Below are 21,400 nucleotides of genomic sequence, written 5' to 3'. Positions count from 1 at the left end.
TTCTTATAATCTGGCTACATAATAGTTTTAGTTTCTGGGTTTTCAGCGTCCTTAAGTAGAACAAGTCTTTATTTGCAAAACATGCACTCATAAAATGATGCCGATACAACTCGGATTTTAAAATAAAATAGCATTTATATAATAAATAGTAAAACTTGTAATGCGGGCACACGTTTTTCCATCCTTTAAAAGGAGAGCTGCTTGGTGCTGACTACCTACTAAGTCAGGCTGGACAGCCTGTCACCTCCTCTCTGGTTGCTGCCTCCTCCCAGGATTCAGCGTCACTTGACAAGTTGGGGTATGTATATACATAAAGTGTAAAGAAATAAAATCACTGTATCCCACATTACTGTCCTCAGACTGTGTTGCTTGTTCAATTTTTTTTTGTCTAATTTGTTTTGTCTTGCAGGCTGTGGATGACTCTGGTGTGCCAGGATTGGACGGGGAGGGTTGATAGCTTGGCAGAGTGTCTGGTTGACTATTTTGTTCACTCCGCTTAGGTGAGCAATGTTGTTGCTTTTTGGCAAAACATGCTGGACTATAATAAGCAGAGACCAGACACAGCCAGTACAAAGGCACAGTTTACTGCTCCTCTGCAGATGCTCTTCCAAACCAGCAGTGGTTGGAGAACATTAAACAAAATTAAATCAAACAATAAATCAAAATATTGGTATGATATCATGATGTTTACCTTATGTACAGTGTGCTGTACCTCTTGTTCCATACATTTATACTGATTGTGAATCATATTGAAATTGTAATAACTGCTAAATTTCTATCATATTTTGTAGCCCTAATTTGCATTTGGAGGATATTAAATTGTGTCTTTTTTTACCTAGAAGTATTTCTAAACTTGACTCATCTGTTTTAAAATAAACACAAAAGGGATCGTGTTTTGTGTGAAAAATCTTTTTTCAGTTAACTAGTAACAGTCAAACAACTGGAGTTAAAAATACAGTATTATCAGAACTGTGTGAAAAATGGGTATCACAGTTTGCCAGAGGCCGAGGTGGCTTCTTATTAATGTTTTTGTTTCACCAGTTCAAAAGCCAAAGACCTAGTCATAGATTTGCAATTTTAATAGTAATACTTTCTCAGTTCTATCTATTTATATGGTGAATTTTAATTACACACTAGGTGGAGCTCGGTGCAAAACATAGTGAGCTTCAATGCAATGCTATAACAATAATCTAGACAGGGCAAGTTTTTTAAAATGTGATCTAACATAAGGCAATCACGCATGTTGCAGTTTAAAGGAAGAGAAGTTTATTACCTGAACAGCAACCAAACGAAGGGAAAAACCCTAAACAAACAAACTGATGGGCTGGCCAAAATAAACAAAAGAAAGGCAGCCTCCCAGACCAACCCATCAGGGCTGTCAGACCTGGGGGCTTACCCTCTACCCTGACTCAAAGAAACAACTAAACCTAATTGAAACAAAGCCACGAAAACTAGACTACCACACCCATCAGATAGACATAACACAAAACATAATACCACAGCCAGCCTCCAGGCTGACTGACTGCTTCTCTGGTCAGGTTGAATGGAGAGAGACAAAGAAGTCCCCCCAGGAATCTGCAGAGAAAAAGTTTAAATTCCGCGGAGGGCAATTTTGATTCTGCGAAGAGCAATTCTTGATTCCGCGGCTTGAAAGTTAAAATTCTGCAAACATTAAAAAAAAACATACTTTCTTTTAAAAAACATACTTTTTAAATGTAATGATGAATTAAGTATTCTCTTATGAAATTAATTGCAATACCAGAACACTGTAAAACATTGTGGAACCTACTATTACTGGTTTTAAAATAATCAACATCAACATTTTCTTTGTCCCTGTTGGGCAGATTTATTTGCAACATGTAAAGTGCAAAACTTTTCACCAAACTATGGGTGAAGGTTTAAGAACTAGCAGTGAAACCAGTTCCTCTTAAGTTCTGGTGTCACTGCAGGAGAGCTGGTGTCAGTGAACACAGAACCAGACTGAGCTGCTCGTCAGAACATTTCTCTACACATTGAGTCAGCCTTCCTGCGGTGGAGTGATTGACAGCATGTGATTAACACGAGCTCGACAGCAGTTCAAACTGTGATTGTCTGCACATTCAGAGCTGTGATACGTTTGTTTGACGATGATTCAAGTGTTCTTCACTCACCTGGTGGATGGAAACTTGAGTCTGTCGTAGGGCTGCACGATTCTGGAAAAAATGTGAATCATGATTTTTTTGCTTAGAATTGAGATCACGATTCTCTGGCACGATTTCTTCACAAAATGTTTATTGCACTGATGAGTAAAGAAGCATTGTAGTATGGCAGAGGCATAAAGCAATGTTTTTTTTTGTTTTGTTCAAGTTCTATCATTGGATGAGAAATGATTTTTACAAAAAAAAAGAAAGAAAAAATTTGTCTCCAAGATGAGAGGGAATCCTTTAATCCCTCATGTTGTACAGTGCTTATTGGGGCTGTATCTTTGGCTAGCTGATATGTGATAGCTGAGTAAACATGTGACGTGACATGAAGCCCGAAGTTGGGCTGGTCACAGTTGACAACAAATTTGTCTTCAAAATAAGAGCTTTACATTGCACCCCATTGTAGTTTAGAACTGGGTTCTTAGCGGGGGGCTTTTACTTTGAAAGTAGTGACCGTTTCTAGCTTGGGTACAACAACAAGCTAACACAACGAAACCGCTAGAGATCCAGGAGAAGCTAGCATCTCCCGGATCTCAGCGGCTGTCCAGTTGCTCAACTAGCAGGCGAGGTGGAAATAAGTGTACCCTCTGAGGCGGCAAATCGGCGGACCTAAACAGACTCTCAATTTGCCGCCCTCTGTCTAAAACCGCGGACCTAGCTGCCCAAAAGACGGGCAGATTGGCGGCTTGCTGCCCTGTCTAAAAATGGCCTCTCACTCACTCCTTCCAAACACTCAACTGCAGGCGGGCTTCCTCCGCTGAATCCCGTGTTGTAAAGACGCTTTACCACAGGTTGAGGGAGGAGGCAGCGGCAGTGCTGCGTTTGGGGGCGCTTCGAAAAATCCGGGAGGAAAATAGTCGCATTTGTTTGTGATTCAGCTCGAGATATAAAATGCTCCAGAATCGCTATGTGTAGAAATAAGATCACGTGTATGTGTGAATCGAGATCGCGATTTTTTAACGATTTTTTAACGATTTTTTGTGCAGCCCTAGTCTGTCGCTTCACTGCACGTTGATAATGAAGTTATTTTCATTATCAACGTGTACTTCTACTGTGAGTCTAGAGCCCAGTCTATCTGATAGCGACATCCAGCGGCCGGGATGAAAACTGCATGCAAAATGTGATATTCCGCGGAAGGTCTTTGAATCCGCGGACGGCCGGGAAATCTGTGGTAAATTCCACGATAGCGGATTCCTGGGGGGACTAACAAAGCCTAGTGTCCCACCCCCTCTTATTGGTTATTCCTAATCAGCCAGACCACTATCACCCGGAAAGGCTGGAGCCCAAGCATCAGCCACAGTGCCACATCAATCTCTCAAACAAACGGCCTGCTCCTTTTCATTTTGCCTTTCTTGGTACGCAAACTGCTTCCTCACCTGCTCCAACTTCATTTACTCTAGCTTGAGCTTCATCTCTAACCCCATTTCAGCAAGTGGTTCAGTGACAGTCCCTTCACTGTCACTGTCACTCCCTTTACCCCCCAGATCCTCATCAGTGAGGATCTGTTTCTCCAACCAGTGACCACACCCTGTTTTTATTGTATCTCTCCTACTTCCTGCTGTCACTGCAATGCTGAACTGGTGAGCAATTTGCAGTAGATCTGCCTTTTTACATGAGTTGAGTGCCACCCAAGTAGGATTCCCAATAAATGCGTCCAATGTGAACTCAATGTTTTGTGTAGTAAACAAACTATTCCACAATGCAAAAGCAACTACCAAAGTACCTGCGAAACAGGTTTATTTCCTGTTCTGGACTAACCCCCAATCATTATGTTTCCCCGGAAAAAAACCCCCTGAAAGACAAGGATCGCAGGTTGGGAAACCAACAAAGCACACAACAGATCATAAAAATGGTCAAGGCAAACTGGTCCCTTGTTTAACAGGTTAATTAAAAGTGATAGACGAAGAAAAGGATTGAATCCAAAAACTAATGGTGAAGTGGGAGTCAACAAGGGGAAAACAAAATGTATATAACTGGCCAAAAGAAAAATCACAAACACACACACAACTCAGATTTGCACAGAAAAACTGCATTCATCAGGTGCGCAAAAATAGCTTCTGATGACCTGTGACCTAGATAATGAGAAATCTCTGCAGCTGCACTGGAAACCATTTTGGCCAATCGCGTTGTTGCACGGATGGTTGTGGGATTCACAACAGTCTCAACTGATTTGGTGTCGTATCAGATACTTAATTATCAGATACTTAACTAAATTAACAAATATAAAGAATTCATGTTGAGCAATGCTAAAATCTCAACCTCCACAACCCAGTGTCACCAGTCTCTGTGGCGCTACTTGGATCAGGAGTGATTTTTCCATTCATCACACCAACTAATTCTATGATTTCGTTGGCAAGTCATGACGTTTTTTTTTGTGTGTGTGTGTGGGACCCCCCCAATTGTAAACTTGGTTACACTAGTGTTGTCACGATACCACAATTATGACTTCGGTACGATACCTGCCTAAAATATCTCAATACCGATACTGAAACGATACCACGGCTGAAAACTAAAACATCATCAAAAATAATGGCATAAATTTTAGATGACAGAATGTGGAACTTAAAATGATGTATTTCTTTTTATTATATATATATATTTTAAAAGCTGCTGAGCTTTATAGCCCGGGTTTCCCCTACATGTAGCTGACTGTGGCGCAGCGCCACGGCAAAATAAAAGCCAACACAACTTTAAAATTAAGTGTTTCCCATAGATTGACGAGACTGTGGCGGCCCGCCATAGTCTAAATATGGAATGTGAAATATTTCTGCCTTTCCAGCGCATACCGACGTTTCAGTCAGTCTCTTTTTTTTGCATTACTTTTAAAGACTTCAGAACTACTAATTAAGGACTGTGTTAGTGAAAAAAAATATATATATAAAGCTGTTTTCGGACCTGGAGCAGTGCGCTTTACACCCTCGGTGGCTCCTCCACTCGCACACACACACAGACACACACACAAATACAAACATGCGGTGACAGATGGTGGGTCTGTATGCCGCTCCGAAGCAGCCATGAATTAGTTACAAAATGACAAAAATGTCGCCTATGACTGACTGTACGTTGAGTTGAAGAGTATCAGAAACTATTTAGTTTGATATTGTATATTCACAAAAAATCCAATTTCATGTAAAACCGTTGGCATTAGGGCTGCAGCTATCGATTCTTTTTGTAATCGATTAATCTAGCACTTTATCGATCGATTAATCGGATAATTTTTTACTGCGTTTTTAAACAACCAAAACAAATAATGCATAACGAAAATGATGTGGCTGTAAAATAATCAAGCATTTCTCAAAAAAACAGAGGTATTCATTCCAACTCCAACATTTGGCTCCAAAACTAAGCCCATTTATTAAGTGCCATTGCCAATAATTAAACAACAATACAGTTAAATCAACTTACTGTAAAACATGTATACCATGTAAAACTGTGAATACAAACTTAAATAGTAAAGGCCATTTGGCCTTGGTTTTGTTTTCTTAATACAACATTACAAAAAAAGGATTGCACCTTCTGCAAATTACCCGCCTGAGAACAAGGAATGAATATAAAATATCAAGCCAAACAGTCACACAATGTGTACAATTTATAAAAAATAAATGTAAATAAAACAATTATAAACAAATAAAATAAATGAATTATAAATAAGACTTTTTCATACTTCAGTCCCCAAATCCATGATAACCACACTAATCCGCCAATCACAAGGAGGCAAATACACTGTGTGGGAAGACTAGGGTCCTCCTGGAACCGAAACTTATCCTGAACTGTCAGGAATCATTTCAAAGTGACACAGTCACATTGGATTAGCCGGTGGAGGCGGTGTAATGCACTCAAACAGAGTTTATAATCACAAAACAGCCATTGTAGCACGTAATTCATGATCATGTCTGTATAAAGTGATGTTTATTTTTGCTCTTCTTCGGCGGCTGTTTCAGTGAGTTTTGGGCGCAGAGTGATGAGATGTATACCGTTGAAATTTGTAGAGTCCCAGCTTTCATATGACATGCTGTATGTAGCGTTAGCATAAAGTAGCATAAAGTAGCGTAATCGCTTACACCGATTTTTCTGACATGCGCCAATAGCGTGTATTTTCTACGTGCTCCTTTAGTTGCTTGGTGTCTGAATTGAGTTCCGATTAGGTGAAAATGATTATCATGAGCGTTTAGCTGAGCTTCTTCCCGTTAAGTTGGTGTGCTGCATTAATATGTTGCTACATGGTAAGCATGCTCTTATAAGGTGTATAATGCAACATGCGCAGCTCGGGTTGAAGAGGTTAAAAACATCAAAGCTAAACATCATATCTAGTCAAACCGCATCACATCACTACAAACAAGGCTGGATTAAGAATTCAGAGGCCCTTGGGCCAGACTCTTAGAGGCCCTTACACACACACACACAAACACACACACACACACACACACACACACACACACACACACTTGTATGTGCACCAACACAACAGACAACTACTTTAATAGTGCACAAGTGTGGATGTGTGTTGGAAACTCCTGCACTTAAACAGGATTCACACTGACCGATAAATTCAACACAGACTCTCAGCACATGCAGTGTATGTGTGTATTATCAAAACAGTCTACACTCAGATATGCAGAAACACTTCAAAGAATAGCAAACAACCTGTTTTTAGAATAGCCACGATAGCAAACATCCCACCAACAAATGTTTTCCAAATCATAAAAAAAACAATGCACATTAACAACGCTTGGGAGACAAGAATACACACACACATTAGAGTCGCTACCTTATGCAATGACCTTTTTTCTGGCCTTTCTCCTGGCAAAAAATCTACAACTGTAGATAAATTAAACACAAGACTCTCAGCACATACAGTGTATGTGTGTATTATTATCTTTACCTCCAATAGTTCTGTCCCTGGCAGAAGCTGGGTAGGTCGACCGACCTGCAATTAAGTAATTCTGCAGCGCCTCTCTGAATAAGAATGGTCTTTATCGTATCGCTGCTTGTGTCTTTCCACAATTCCGGATCCGTAGTCGTCTCATACCACTCCTGCATTTCCGTTCGGGGGCCGCCGGTCCCAGCGGCATTGTCACTGGCAGGTCCCTGCCGTCATCCCTGGCATCATCCGCAGCATTGTCCGCAGGATCACTCACGGGATCATCCGCGGCATCAGTGGCCTCACCACAGCCGTCAGGCGGGCCATCCAGGCTGGTCAAAGATGCGGGCGGGGCAGCCGGTGAACAGGTGACTGTCACACTGTCTCAGTCGAGGGCAAGGCCCCTCGCTGTGGATGAGCTGGTGATGTGGAGGCATCTGCCGGGTAGTGATCCTGCTCTTCACTGACGCTGATGCCATTAAAGTCAGTGGCGTAAGTATCGGCAGTGCAACCGCTGCAGCTGCACCGGGGCCCAGACGCAGTCAGGGGCTCATGAAGGAAGGACAAAAAAACGAAAAAATTAAAAAACAGCTGTCCAGAATTGCCACAGGACCTGTTTTTGTGAATGAAATATCTGGGGGCGGGTCGGTAAGGTAACGCTGAGTGGCCTTGATGCCTGTCAGTAATGATGAGTCGCGTCTCGTCACCTCTCTGCTGTGTCTGCAGCTGAGCACTGTGATGTGTCTCTCTCCCCGGCCGGGAGAGTTAACATACCGTACAATACCAAATAATAGCCGGGGCGTTTATTTGATTCAATCACTGTACAGACCAGGCATTCATGGGACAGACGTTTAATTCCTTCCTCTCAAAAATCCGGGATGAAAATGTCCCAAACTTCTCCAGCTTCTTGGTGAATTCTCTGGTATCCTGCTGGGCAATAGTTGTCCTCTGCAGGTGAAGTTGTTGCAGCGGAGGAAACGACCAGCACTCACTGCAAACTCCTCATCTCTGCTGTCACTCGTACATTTGTTCCTCCATCGCCCTGATCATTTTGCGGGACACTCTCTCGTGTTGTGCCCGTTTGCTGATAACTCATCCCCGCATGTTTATCTCAGGCTCCTTCTTCCTCCCTCCAGCAGGCAGCCTGGCCCTGTTGCTGTCCTCCTCGGACAGACGCTGAAGCTCAGTTAGATTTTTTCGCCAATCTCTCACTTTCTTGGTGTCGACGGAGAAACGTATAGGCGCAGCAGAATAAATAAACAAACAAACAAATAAATAAATAAAAGGCCGTCCATCGGCCGATTACTGATCGGCCCACAGCGAAAAAAGTGGCTGCGCGTGTGTGTGTGTGTGTGCGCGCGTGTTTCGGGGCACACAAAAAATATTTGCACCGGGTCTATATCACCATGATGTGACACTACTGGTTAAAGTTAGATGCGGTGAAAAAGCTTGAGATGTTCGGAATGCCATGCCGGAGTTGCGAATGTCTTTTATCCCTCTCCTGTTTTGCTTTTAATTCAGTGGCCCAACCCTAACCCACCGCCTTTTTCCCATGTTTTTCCGTTCCTCCATCATCGCCCGGACACAGACAGCAAAACAAACAATCAGTCATATTTTTATTTGCAAATAAATCGGGTAGACTATAACTTTGTAATTCATCACACACTTAATGAGGTCCACTCACAAAAAAAAAAAAAAAAACCACTAAGTGACGGAGGCCTCTGGTAGCTCGAGGCCCCCGGGCCGCGGCCCAGACGGCCCGGTTCGGGATCCGGGCTTGACTACAAATACAGAGCTAAATTGTACCAGCCAGCTAAATTCAACATGTATGACGCGCTGGTGTGCTTCCTGAACAACGGTCCGTGTGGAACAATCAGATCCCTGCGCGTATAGTGCGCGTCATAGGAATTTAACGAGGCTTCGAGGAATTTTTATAATCGAGTTAATCGAGTAACTCGATGAATCGTTTCAGCCCTAGTTGGCATAAATAAATCCAGTGTTAGAGAAAGGAAATATTTTACCGTCGTCTTCCACCGCAGTCCTTGACGTAAACTAGCATGTTGGATATTTAGCTTGATAATTAGCTAGATGATTAAAATGGTCACTTAGAGCAGAGTCCTGCACGGGTCTTATTTTGCAAACCCGCACCCTCCCGAACCCGCCATAGTTTAAACCGCATCCGACCCATTTTCCGACAGTAGCACAAATTACATTCCGTACCCGAGCCGACCTGCTATAAATTGATACCAACGCCCGAAGGAAAATTGGACGGACGCAATTTTTAAAAATGAAAGTAAGCCAGCTGGGGAATGGGAGTTCTGGGAGGGCGCAAGCACGCATGAATGAGCTCATATGAAATATAAATGCTTATTATTTGTGTCGCTTATAATGACTGATAAGTGATGCCTTGAAAATGGCAATCGTAAAACCCGACCCGCCTCTCCAGGCGTCCGACGCGATCCGCATCTGTGTCCCACACAGTACATTATTTTTCACCCGTGCAGGACTCTGACTTAGATTACTCCTCTCTTGAAACAAATAATAAAAATAGTATTCCTTTACAATAGTAGACAAATCTTCATTCCAAGCCCATGCAGGGGAGTTCATGATGGCTGTGTGAGAGCATTATAACTAGAGAAAAAAAATGAAATTCCCTAAGTAGCCTATGACATAAGTATAAATATTACAGTATGATGACACCCCCTGAGACCATTTTTCTGATAATATAAAACAATATATATCATAAATTATTGACAGAAATTTAGATGCTATGATTACATTACTAGTACTGATTGACTTAAAATAGATAAGTGTTGTTGTTGATCAGCATACTTGTGAACACCAGCGCATGTTATGGTAAAGTTCATGTTACCATTGTGAACAGTTGTGTTTGCATACAGAGATGTGTGGAACCACATCGGACTGTTAAACAGTTAGCTTTACCCCTGACTGCCTTGTGCAACTCTGATGGTGAAAATAGTTCGCTTGCCACAATTAACGTTATCTATTGCTAACCTGCAGCTCTTTGAACTTTTTGAACAAGTCCGCATGTCTCAGCTGAGAGTGGCATGAGTGCTCCTGCTGACCGTCCTAGGCTGGTTGAAAAAGCAGACGCATGAAGCTAACGTTGCCGACAGTAAGGGCAAGCCCACGGACACCACAAAGACTGTCTGTAAATGATGCTTTAAATCCGTAATGACCAAGAGAGCCAACACGTCTGTCTCGCTCTGCTCTGTGACTGTCTGTCACTGTGACACCACGCCCACTCTGTCTGCAGACAGTGAGGAAGCAGAGAGAAGCTGCACACAAGACACGCTGCCCCGCTGTCACACAAAGTTCATAAAGTACCGATACTAATAAAATGTGAAAAAGTATTGTTCTTAACGGTTGGGTACCGCGGTACCTTTCTAGTATCGGTTTACCGTGCAACACTAGGTTACGCCCATCTCTATTCCGATTTAGCAGTTGTTGTGGAAGAGAGAAGGTGGGATAAAATGGAAGTTCCCACAAAACGGAGAAAGCAAGGCCGACAGACGGACATAAGAGGGTTTTTTCAGACAGTAAGTAACTAGATAACGTAAGTAACCTAAATAGGTAACGTTAGCTTAGTAGATTAAAGCAATAAGCCCGGAGAGGCTGTTCTGAAATCACTGTGAACCTCGGCCTCACAGGAAACTGCTTTCAAGAAATAACAGACCTCATCAGCCAACCTGAAGCCAACGTATGAAAGACTGTGTGTAGCATTAATCTAAAAAGACAGCCTGTAAATGTGGTAATTGCACAGAGATTGGAATTTCACAGGACTTGCGCACTTGTTTAGCACACTATGTTTATGCTGTGATTCATAGTTGCAACTGCTGTTATTATTTCCATATTGTCTTCAAATAAGAACAAAACCAAAAAGCCACAGGGTAATGGTAGAGGGGGAGTCGATGTTGAGACTAAAGACATTCACCAGCTCTGGGGTTTGGCCTGCTGGAGGAGACAACAGACCGGCCCAGATACATGCATATCACTGGATGAGAAATAGTCATTCTGATGGTGCAGAAAGGGTCTCACTCCAGGCTGAATACAATTCTGATTGTTTCAGATTGAGAAAAACCCCTTGTAGGCCCGTGGACAGACCACCATCTTTGGAGGGTTCATAGCCTGTAGTTGTGGATTTTACACTGTTAAAGTGAGCATTAGAAAAATCTTGTATGTCTGTTTACATTGCTGTTATGCTGTTGCTGTTACAGCACATGTCATAATCCTGTTGTTTTAGCAGCCTGCCACTCAGTCTCCTGCTGATGTTCAACCTGTAGCCTCAGTCTCAGTCTGTGGTGATAATTCAGCCCAGTGGTCATTCCTGCAGCCCTGCTGCCCCCACCAGCCAGCCTCTGTGAGTTTAGCCTTTGTTCATTGGTTTGCCTCTGTTGTAGTCATTTTATGTGTCCACTATTTAAGCAACAATGGCATTCTTATGTGTTTTTAACAGGATGGGTCTGGAGGAGCTCAGGCAGCCGCTTCTGGAGCTGCAGCCTCATTCTGGTTGCTGGGTGAAATGAGCAAGACCATCCCTGTGCAGGATCAGAGATTGATTGCCAACACAGTCTTTCAGACCGGCCCCCTGTCCCTGCCCTCATCTACCACCAGACACCATCATCCGACCGCTTCTTTACCCATTAAATGATGGTATGGATGCCCTATCACCTGTTGAAGGTGAGGGTGTCCTGCCCAGTTTGTGGAAAGCAGCTGACAGGCTACGGTGTCCACAAGAGGGCTTTGAAGGTCCTGGACATCCGATAGGTACAACCTGATGGTGACAGAGACACTCAGATGCACTGTGTGTTCTCTGAACTATCTGTCAACCAGTCAGACTGTCCGTGACCAGCTTGACTTGCCGCACCAGAAGCTGTTCCGGCTGATCCTGACCCGCAAGTAAGTAAAGCAGATTTTAAAACCTCATACACCAATGTAATTACCCTCCAATAAACATGTAACTAATAGGTGTAACATTACAAACTAATTCATTTAAATTTCAAAGTCAAATGTATTTCAATAAATTCTAAATAAATCAGATTAACTTAAATACAGGTACAGCTATGATATACTTGCACTATATTAACACATCTGTTTTGTGCCAGCTCCCGCTCACGTGCCTATCCAACAATAATACAATCACCTTGTAAACTGTTTAAACACATGACACTATTTTGAACACACATTTTACTGAGCTTTGAATTTTTTTTCGTATGATCAGTGTTTGAAATAAGATGTAAGATATTGTATGGTTTACCTCCCCTTCCCCATAAACAATTTGTTCTGACAGATCATTGTCATGATTCAGTGTTTTGTTGTTGTGTTCTGATTTATTCTGATATTATGCCCTTGTGTGTCTCTTCTTACTTTTCAGTTTCTCCAGTGTGTTTCTCCCCCTCTGTGTTTTCCCTTCATTACCTCACCTGTCCTTTTCCCTCCTCAATCACCTCACCTGTTCCTGAGCCCCTCGTTAGTGTGTCTGGACAGGGTTGATAGCTTGGCAGAGTATCTGGTTGGGCTGAGGAACCAACAATAGAACCAGCTTCTATTGTTTTGCTACATTTCCTCCATGTCTTGTCATGCATGTTCACACTTGTATGTTTTATCTTCTAATGTGCCATTTTGTTCCCTTTGCTTAGGTGAGCAGTATTGATGCTCTTTGGCAGAACCTGCTGGAATACGACAAGCAGAGGATGATGTTCGCTGCCAGCCATCAGAGCAGGCTGGACACAGGGAGATTGCGTTCTCCCAAAAAGAGACAAGAGTTCACTCCAGGGGCCCGTTTCAGAAAGCGGGTTTTGTGAAAACTCTGAGTTTGTTAACCCTGAGATGAGGGAAACTCAGGTTTTTCGGTTTCACAAAGCCAGTTCAGCGTAACTCTGAGTCAGTTACCCAGGCAACATACACCATGGAACTAACCTGCTCGCTGGCAGGTTTGCTTCAACTAACCCTGAGTTTCCCCTGCTCTTAAATTGAAGCCTGCAGACTGAAGGCAGTGGCAGACATGGCGTGTCCGTTTCTTGAGGAGCCGGTTGATGTTGAAGCGCAAATACTCTGCAGAAATCTCCGTCGGGAGAGGATTATCAGTCCCCGATTGGATGTTTTATCATTCCTTGATGAGTATCTATTTGAGCGTTTCCGTTTCTCTGCACCATCAATAATTTATTTAAACAATATTCTCCGCCCTCACATCGCTCACATGACACATCGTGGAAATGCACTCAGTTCCGAGCCAATTCTCTGTATTGCACTTCGTTTTTTTGCCAACGGCAGTTTCTATACAACATTGGTAATGCAGAGCATGTGTCCAAGGCGACTGTCTGTCGGGCTGTTAGAAATGTGACAGTGGCACTGAAACGCCTACTTTAACGCGTTTGTAGTGTTCCCGAGTCACAGACCCATCAGACATCTCAAGGAAGCGTTCCACAGAATTGCAGGTGTCAGTGTAAGCAATAATTAATGTAATGTCATAAAGCTTTGAGACTTGAAGCACTAATCAGTCAATTTAATATATTTTAGGGTTTCCAGGTGTGATTGGCTGCATTGATGGCACACACATTCCCATAATAGCTCCTTCAATAAATGAAGGAGATTATGTGAGTAGGCGATCTGTCCACAGCATTAATGTACAGGTAAGCCTAAATAGTAGCTTTTAACATTTCAGATGAAATATACTTCAGTACAGCTACTGCAGCTAATTACTGTTCTCCACTATGAAGATCATATGTGATGCAGCCAACATGATTAACAATGTGGAAGCAAAGTGGCCTGGGCCTGTGCATAACTCTCGAATTTTTCGTGAGTCTACACTGAGTGATAGATTTGCCTGTGGTGAGTTTAAATACAGTAAAGCTATATCCTATGATCAATATTTTTGTTTCCTCCTATTGCAACTGAAACATTCAACTGTATCTTGTATTATCATAGGAGTGTTCGATGGTTACCTACTCGGAGACAGAGGGTACCCCTGCCAGCCTCATCTGCTGACCCCTTATCCTGACCCTGACCCCGGCCCACAGCAACACTACAACGTAGCTCACTGCAGGACACGAGCCAGGGTGGAAATGACCATTGGGATGCTCAAGGCCCGATTCCAGTGCTTTCGTAGGCTCAGGGTCACCCCAGAAAGGGCTTGCGACATCATTGTGGCCTGTGTTGTTCTACATAATATTGCAATAATTAGAGGAAAGCAACACCCTGCCCTGCAAATAAATGACCCTGAGGATGACCACCCCATCCAGCCTGCAGATGTCCAGGATGGAAGGGCTGTAAGGGACCTAATTACCAGGAATTACTTTTGATTCAAACAGTCAAATAAAGACAAATTCACGTGTGATTTGGTTCTTCCTTATTCCCTACAAGTACAAAAGCAACAGTTAGGATTTGTAATATAGTTCCAACCAATAAAAAAATAAAATAAATCAAAGTTAGGTGCAATTGCCTAACAAAATATGCCTTGCCTTGTTGAATGATGTTTTTATATTTCAGTTTTAGCTGCTTCCAAGTCCTTTTTTTCCCCTGTTGGACTGCACCTAAATGGAAATCAGATTTGATTTCCTTTTACATTCATAGCTAGGCATATGTGCTACATTCTTACAGTTAAATGTCATGTCAATGGAATAGTTCAAACTTACGCGTTGACTCGGGCAGCAATTTCCTCCCATGCCGTCTCTCTCCTTTGCCCGCTGCAGCGGTATTAGAGTTTCGCCGAAATATGTGCTCATATTCTACGTACGCCTGCATTAGGACCTCCAGCTCTATTTGAGAAATATAACTTGATCCTCTTTTTTTCAGTTGTCATGGTGACACTCGTGGTATTAGGGCTCTATTGACGATGGCTTTTTATAGTGGTTGTGCAAGAATAGACACAACCAGCTAAACAAGGGATTTGCAACCGCCTTATATCGTCTCCCAGCTGACTGATTGCAGTCCAACTGCAGTCAGCTGAGGGAGAACCTCACAGTTGCACACAATAGCTTCTGATGACCTGTGACCTAGATCTTGAGAAATCTCTGTTCACGTTAGGACCTTGGGGAATCTGTGGTCTCGGTCACTAACGACAACATTAGTTTCTACACAGGCCAGCTACCATAGAATGGAAATGTTCATTACGCCACAGATGGCAGTTGTATGAGACCCCGTTCCTTCTCCACAAAAGCCAATCGTAGCAGCCAGAATGGGAAACATTTTGACCAATTCTATTGTTGCCAGATGGTTGTGGGATTTGCAACAGTTTCGACTGATATAGTGTCGTATGAGATACATAATACACATATTGAGCAATGGTAAAATTTCAAGCTCCGGAGCTCATTGTCACCAGTCTCTGTGGCGCAATCGGTTAGCGCGTTCGGCTGTTAACCGAAAGGTTGGTGGTTCGAGCCCACCCAGGGACGAAGCTTTTCATTTACACCCTTTACAATAGCATAAAAAAAGACATTCCACCGCAGAAGAGCCCTTTATGTAAACAACAGGGACTGTGGGGGAGGGGGAAAGTCAGGAAAAAGGGGGTGTGTGAAACTATGTACCCTCTCAGCAGTCAGAAGACGTACAGGCTCTGCAGTTTCATCTTTCCTTATTGAAACCTGGTAGGTTCTTAAATATAAAACTCATAGGGACAAGGATTTCAGAATAAATAGGACTGATTCGGTCTCTTAGGAAGCACTTCAAAACTGCAGAACTTCAGTTGTCATGTTCTTCACTGAAGCAATATCCCATTTTCCATCAAAGGAAGGGAGACTGCGCCATTAAGAAAAGGTTTCTCGTCCCTGGGTGGGCTCGAACCACCAACCTTTCGGTTAACAGCCGAACGCGCTAACCGATTGCGCCACAGAGACAAGGTTGTGCAGCTCAGCCTTGTTCAGATTCTTTCAGTGTGTGCTCTGGAGCGATGGGGGATGGGACACGGACGTGGCCAGCCCTGCAAGCTAGTAACTTTAACCAATTCTGGTGTGGGGGTGGAGCTCTATGTAGCCCGGCTAGCTCAGTCGGTAGAGCATGAGACTCTTAATCTCAGGGTCGTGGGTTCGAGCCCCACGTTGGGCGCAAGTATTTTGCTTTTATCCCGTCAATACACAAGTAATTAATGTAGACACTTGTCCCTGGTCAAAAGCGTACTGTCTGCTAATATCCCGCACAATGTCAAGGGAAAGCATTCTTTACTTTAGAGAACTCTAGAACTTCACCTTATACTTATTTTATAACCAATGTCATTTACGTGAGCAATTGTCCCTAGTCATGACCATTTTGACTGCCAACAGCCAGTACAACGTCAAGGAAAAGCATTCTATACTTCAGACTAGTCCCGTTCAGGTTTTACACTAGCTGAACACTGATCTTGAGTGAAGTCATTTCACCTCCCACAAAATCTTGATTTCAACTTTGTGATTCATATTTTTTATCACTAAATCCATGAAGTTAATCCATGAAAAGGACATCGCCCAACGTGGGGCTCGAACCCACGACCCTGAGATTAAGAGTCTCATGCTCTACCGACTGAGCTAGCCGGGCTGTTTGTCTCCAGCCAAACTTGGGTAACCAGTCTGTGTGACTCCATGTAGGCACATTTTGTGTGAGTGGGCATATCCACCTAAAAATGAAATCTGCAATTTGAGACTGAACAACTAAGTACAGTTGCAATCAAAATTATACAACCTCCACTGCAAATTAGATTTATTGGCAAAATATACAAACTAGCAGCTGTTTGCAATAAACAAATCAAACAAGAACAATTTAAATAGCTCAACATATCTAATATCACAAGTGGTTTCTCCAAATTCAACACAAAATGCTACTTTTATTGAGTGCAGAGATGCATTCATAGCGGCACAACAAAAACCCTTGCAGGCGGCTGTGAAGAGACAGGTCGTGCTCTCTGAAGAGGATAAAAAAAGACAGCTCAAGATCAAATTTAATATCGCATATCATATTGCTAAAAAAGAGCTGCCCTTTGTGAAGTTTCATCCACTGATGGTCCTATACAAGAAAAACGGAGTGGACATCAATCCAACCTACGACAATGACAAAAGGTGTGCAGAAATGATAGGACAGATTGCAGACACTTACTTGCTATTTTGATATTGTCTCAGTTGTCATAAAATTATGCCTTGTGACTCCCATGTGGAGCGACAACAGTGCACTCTCTGCGAAAGGAGCACTCCCTGGAAATGGAAGGAGTGTAATGTGGGCCTGTGTCTGCAGCTGGAGAGGAACTGCTTCAGAGAGTACCACAAAGGCCAAATAACACCTGGACATTCTTAGGGAAATCAGTTCAAACAATAAAAACTATGAGGGCAAGGCTCACAAACCCTCTCGGACAGATTCAAATTGAACATGTGTAACATGATCTTCTCCGCACCAAACATCAAGTGGAGAGGAGTGGCTGTGTATGTGTGTGTGTGTGTTTGTGTGAAACGAGTGAGTGACAGAGAGATGGAGGGTAAAGAGGGAAATGAAATGCAGCTGAACGAATACGCTGCGTTTTTTAAAATTCATTAAATTAAAAATAAAAATGAAACACAATAATGAAACACATAATGTGGCGGTTGGTGAGATTCTGTGGGGCACCACCACCAATTAGTCGAACGACCTGATCCTAAGCACACAAAAATGAGAAACAAAGAAGTAATTGTGACCAAAGCCAAGCACCCGTGTTTTGTTTGCCACCCATTGTTTAAGTGACAGGGCTCAGCCCATGAGTTAGTGGACTAACCTTTAAGGTCAACCAGCTTTTTTTCACTGGAGTAGCATGGTGCTCCTCTATGCCACATAGCAGGGCAGGTTGTGCTGTTGACTCGAGACAAATGTTGTAAAGTTGTAAAGGTTAGACTGTACATATGTATTCTTTGGTACCATAATGCTTAGTCATGTGGTCTCTGTGGCGCAATCGGTTAGCGCGTTCGGCTGTTAACCGAAAGGTTGGTGGTTCAAGCCCACCCAGGGACGACTCTTTTGATTCATGACGGACACAACATATCACTTTTACTAACGCTCAGGTAAAAAAAAAACAGGCTCACCTGTGACATTTTGAAGTGGTCATTTAAAAAACACAACTGCTTTTACGTCCCACTTAAGAACAAACACATCAAATATGGGCTATAGGGAGGAAGAAGTTCCTGATAGGGATTAAGTTACTAACCTTTCAGTTTCTCAACGAATGGCCAAAATATGTTCAGTAAGGAGTCATATGTGGTTGTGGTAGCTCTCCAATTAGGAATGCTAGGAAGGCTTGACAGTGAAGACTGAATGAAAACATAAGAAAAGGAATGCGCCCAACGTGGGGCTCGAACCCACGACCCTGAGATTAAGAGTCTCATGCTCTACCGACTGAGCTAGCCGGGCTACTGCTACCACCACCGGGGGTTGGGTTTAAAAACAGGCACATCCCCGGTTTACAGTGTTACTGGATAAATTGCAGCCTACGACACCTCAGGATCCTGCATTCCACTCCTCTCCTAAAAAGTTAAAAACTGACCATGTGATTGCTTTAGTCCTTAGTATAACTGGTTTCGTGGTTATTTTTTTTGAGTTGTGTTCTGTGTTTCACTGCCCAGCAAAAGCTCAGTAAACAGGTTAGGTATTGCTGAGCTTTAAGGCCCCCATACACCGCCCAGACGTCCAACTGCCTTATCCGACCACTCTCCAACCACTCCGTTGCCTCCTGTCTGACCCGTTCGGCAGAAAAGTTGCATTGAACACACCGCTTCGACGTGCTGCCTACTCCACAGTAGCGTGTACGTTCTGCGCTTGCGCGAGATGCAATAAGCTGGTGGTGCTTGTGTTGTGAGTTGTAAACGAGAGGCTTGTGCACGCAACTCTCTTTACTTTCGATCAAAACGAAACTTAACTATTTCCGATAAAAACAGCTGCATACTAAACATGCAGCAAGGCATTATCAAACTAACACAAATTAATTCGTCCTGAACGGACATAACAACTAGTCTGGTGCCAGTACTCCAAAACATGAAAACAAGAAATGACGGAACGGAGTGCATAGAAAAACAAAGCGCACATAGTATTCCACCCCTCCCACACACCACGCTAATTCGCTAGCACACCGCCAATCAGAACGGCCATTCAGCTGGCACACAACCAATCAGAGAATCCAATGGCTCAGACGTCCGACAGCCCTCCTCCTCAGACTTTGCATGCTCAGTCGGATCCGACAACGTCCGCGCGGCTCCGAAAGCTTCCGACAGAGCTGAACACACCAAACATATTTGTTCCCGACCTCGTGCGAGTCTCTCCAAACGCTTCAGACGTCCAACGGTTGGGCCGGTGTGTTCCTGCCTTTAGTGTAATGGTTGGCAGTGAGCTTCTACGCTTTTTCAGAGTTGAGTTTAAGGATATTAATAAGACTACCCACCCGTTTCCTCGGAAGCCTATGGGGGCTGCCATGACAGATAACTACTTCCGCCGGCGGTTTTTTTGTTTCAAGTTGCCTTGCAAGTGCATGAGTGACCGCTGCCACCAAGCTAGCCCTAAACAACTAGCGTTATGTCATGAATGCTAAATTGTTTTTAAAATGAGCTCAGGTACAACATGTGCCGTTGTTGGCTGCCACAACAATTCATGAAAATTGAAGTTTTTTTCATAAACTTCAACAACTTCGACAAACATGTCCGTGCCCTGCGCCCTACACGCCATGCCGAGGAAGGGGGAATGGGGGGAGACTAGCGAGACTAGCATGTCCTCACGGCTTTTTAAAATATCCGTTCTATGTATCCACCTCCAATTTGTGTCAATTTTGTCACTTTCTTTGTGTTAAAAGACATTTTTTAGAGCAAGCATGACAGCTACGCTAGCGTAAACACCGAGTTTAACCAGTTCAATCGGAGGGGCAAAGCCGACTACCGCTATGAACCATGGGTAAACTCACGAAGTCAGGAATAAGGTGGATAGAAAGGAATAGGAGGTTGTGTGATATGTGTAGAATTACCATAGCATAATAATACGTGAAAATTGACAAGTTCATAAGTCTACTTAAGCAACCTGAATCTCTTGCGGTGAAGTAGCTCAGTTGTTTATTAAAAAGTCATAAGAAATTATTAATAATTTTTCACATACTGTTGTTTAGCTGTCCTCTGATACAAAGGTATGCCTAGAAAGAAAAAAATGCCACATGAAATAATGCACAGATAGTGCTTTTGCCTAGTCAAAAAGGATACAGTATTAAGTCAAATCTACAATCTTATTTAGTGAAAAACAGCAAAGCTGTATCACTACCTTCTAAGTCTTCACTAGCGCTCAAAATGGCTGCGACATCGACCATGTGTCCACCTGACCTTGCATAACTTTCAACTACTGACTCTGCCTCCTTTCACTCCATATTTTCTTTAAACAGCGCAATGAAAACACAAGACCCACCCAAATGTACAGCTTAAAAGAGTAAACTCATGGTAATACCTACTGTTAACACCTAAGTTGTTACCACCTGCTTAACGCTAATTACCGTGAATGTGCTTAGCTAGCGCCGCCATGTTCACAGACATTCACTTAAGCCTTTTTCACAATCAAGCAATGGGGCACGCAGTAAAACTGGTACATAAACAATGACATTTTACCGAACAAACGTGTTTTATTTTCGGACACAGTTTAAAAGTGACCAGCCACTAAAATTTAGTCGAATTCTTACCGTGAAGACGTGCGTGACGATATCTTGCGTTAGCTTAGCTAGCTTACTTCGCCTCGATGCTTGTTGGTGCTCGGCGTTTGGCCTCCGGGGGCGCATCCAATTAATTAAATAAAGCCGTGTGAAATGCCTTGTCCAAGTCGAAATCTTGCCCGATATATACACCAAGCCTTCATGTTTGAGCGAGACAAAGTTTAAACAAAGTTTAAAGAAACTAGAGAGACTTTACACGCCTGATTCAGGGATGCTCTGCCACCTGCTTGCATGACTTTCTCCTCCATCCGGGAGTGGTGTGTGAGGGGGCGGAGGAGAGAGGTGTGCTGCTGGGTAAGAAAAACAAAATGCGCAATTGTCGTAACGTTGTCCAAATCACAAAGATTTAGGTTTTTCAATCAAAGTAATTTTCTCCGTACGCCCATAACACGTGTAGGACCTCACCGTGTGTACGTGTCTTCTTTTTCGTTGTTTTATTGATCTTATCTTAGTTATTTATGAGTTTACCTGTATTAGAGGGATTTTGTAACGAACCGTTATGCATAATCTGTGACGTAGCCTATTGATTATCTTAATGTCAGGACTGTACGCTCAATATCATGTAACTCACCAAACCGATGTGTCCTATGATGTTGGCCGGTGTATTCTGTAACAAGAAAAAACTTAATAGTGATGTGGTTTGTTACTATGCTGTCAGATAAATGTAATGGCGGA

General features: G+C 43.0%; 1 long non-coding RNA gene, 6 other non-coding genes and 1 pseudogene across 7 annotated transcripts; 4 read left to right on the top strand and 4 right to left on the bottom strand.

Moving 5' to 3' along the window:
* Nucleotides 1-1,243: 1,243 nt before the first annotated feature.
* LOC115589299 (uncharacterized) lies at nt 1,244-20,962 on the bottom strand. Its single transcript, XR_003985514.1, has 3 exons — nt 20,696-20,962; nt 2,151-2,192; nt 1,244-1,575 (listed from the first exon to the last, which is right to left on the bottom strand). It is a non-coding gene; the product is annotated as an uncharacterized LOC115589299 (long non-coding RNA).
* LOC115589297 (putative nuclease HARBI1) lies at nt 12,330-14,367 on the top strand (annotated as a pseudogene).
* On the top strand, nt 15,385-15,458 carry trnan-guu (transfer RNA asparagine (anticodon GUU)). Its single transcript has one exon. It is a non-coding gene; the product is annotated as a tRNA-Asn (tRNA).
* Nucleotides 15,826-15,899, bottom strand: trnan-guu (transfer RNA asparagine (anticodon GUU)). Its single transcript has one exon. It is a non-coding gene; the product is annotated as a tRNA-Asn (tRNA).
* On the top strand, nt 16,035-16,107 carry trnak-cuu (transfer RNA lysine (anticodon CUU)). The gene has a single exon. It is a non-coding gene; the product is annotated as a tRNA-Lys (tRNA).
* Nucleotides 16,500-16,572, bottom strand: trnak-cuu (transfer RNA lysine (anticodon CUU)). The gene has a single exon. It is a non-coding gene; the product is annotated as a tRNA-Lys (tRNA).
* trnan-guu (transfer RNA asparagine (anticodon GUU)) lies at nt 17,933-18,006 on the top strand. Its single transcript has one exon. It is a non-coding gene; the product is annotated as a tRNA-Asn (tRNA).
* On the bottom strand, nt 18,330-18,402 carry trnak-cuu (transfer RNA lysine (anticodon CUU)). The gene has a single exon. It is a non-coding gene; the product is annotated as a tRNA-Lys (tRNA).
* Nucleotides 20,963-21,400: the final 438 nt, after the last annotated feature.

Source organism: Sparus aurata, chromosome 10, assembly GCF_900880675.1.
Source record: "Sparus aurata chromosome 10, fSpaAur1.1, whole genome shotgun sequence".
Taxonomy (NCBI): Eukaryota; Metazoa; Chordata; class Actinopteri; order Spariformes; family Sparidae; genus Sparus; species Sparus aurata.
This window is presented reverse-complemented; position numbering and strand designations above follow the sequence as displayed.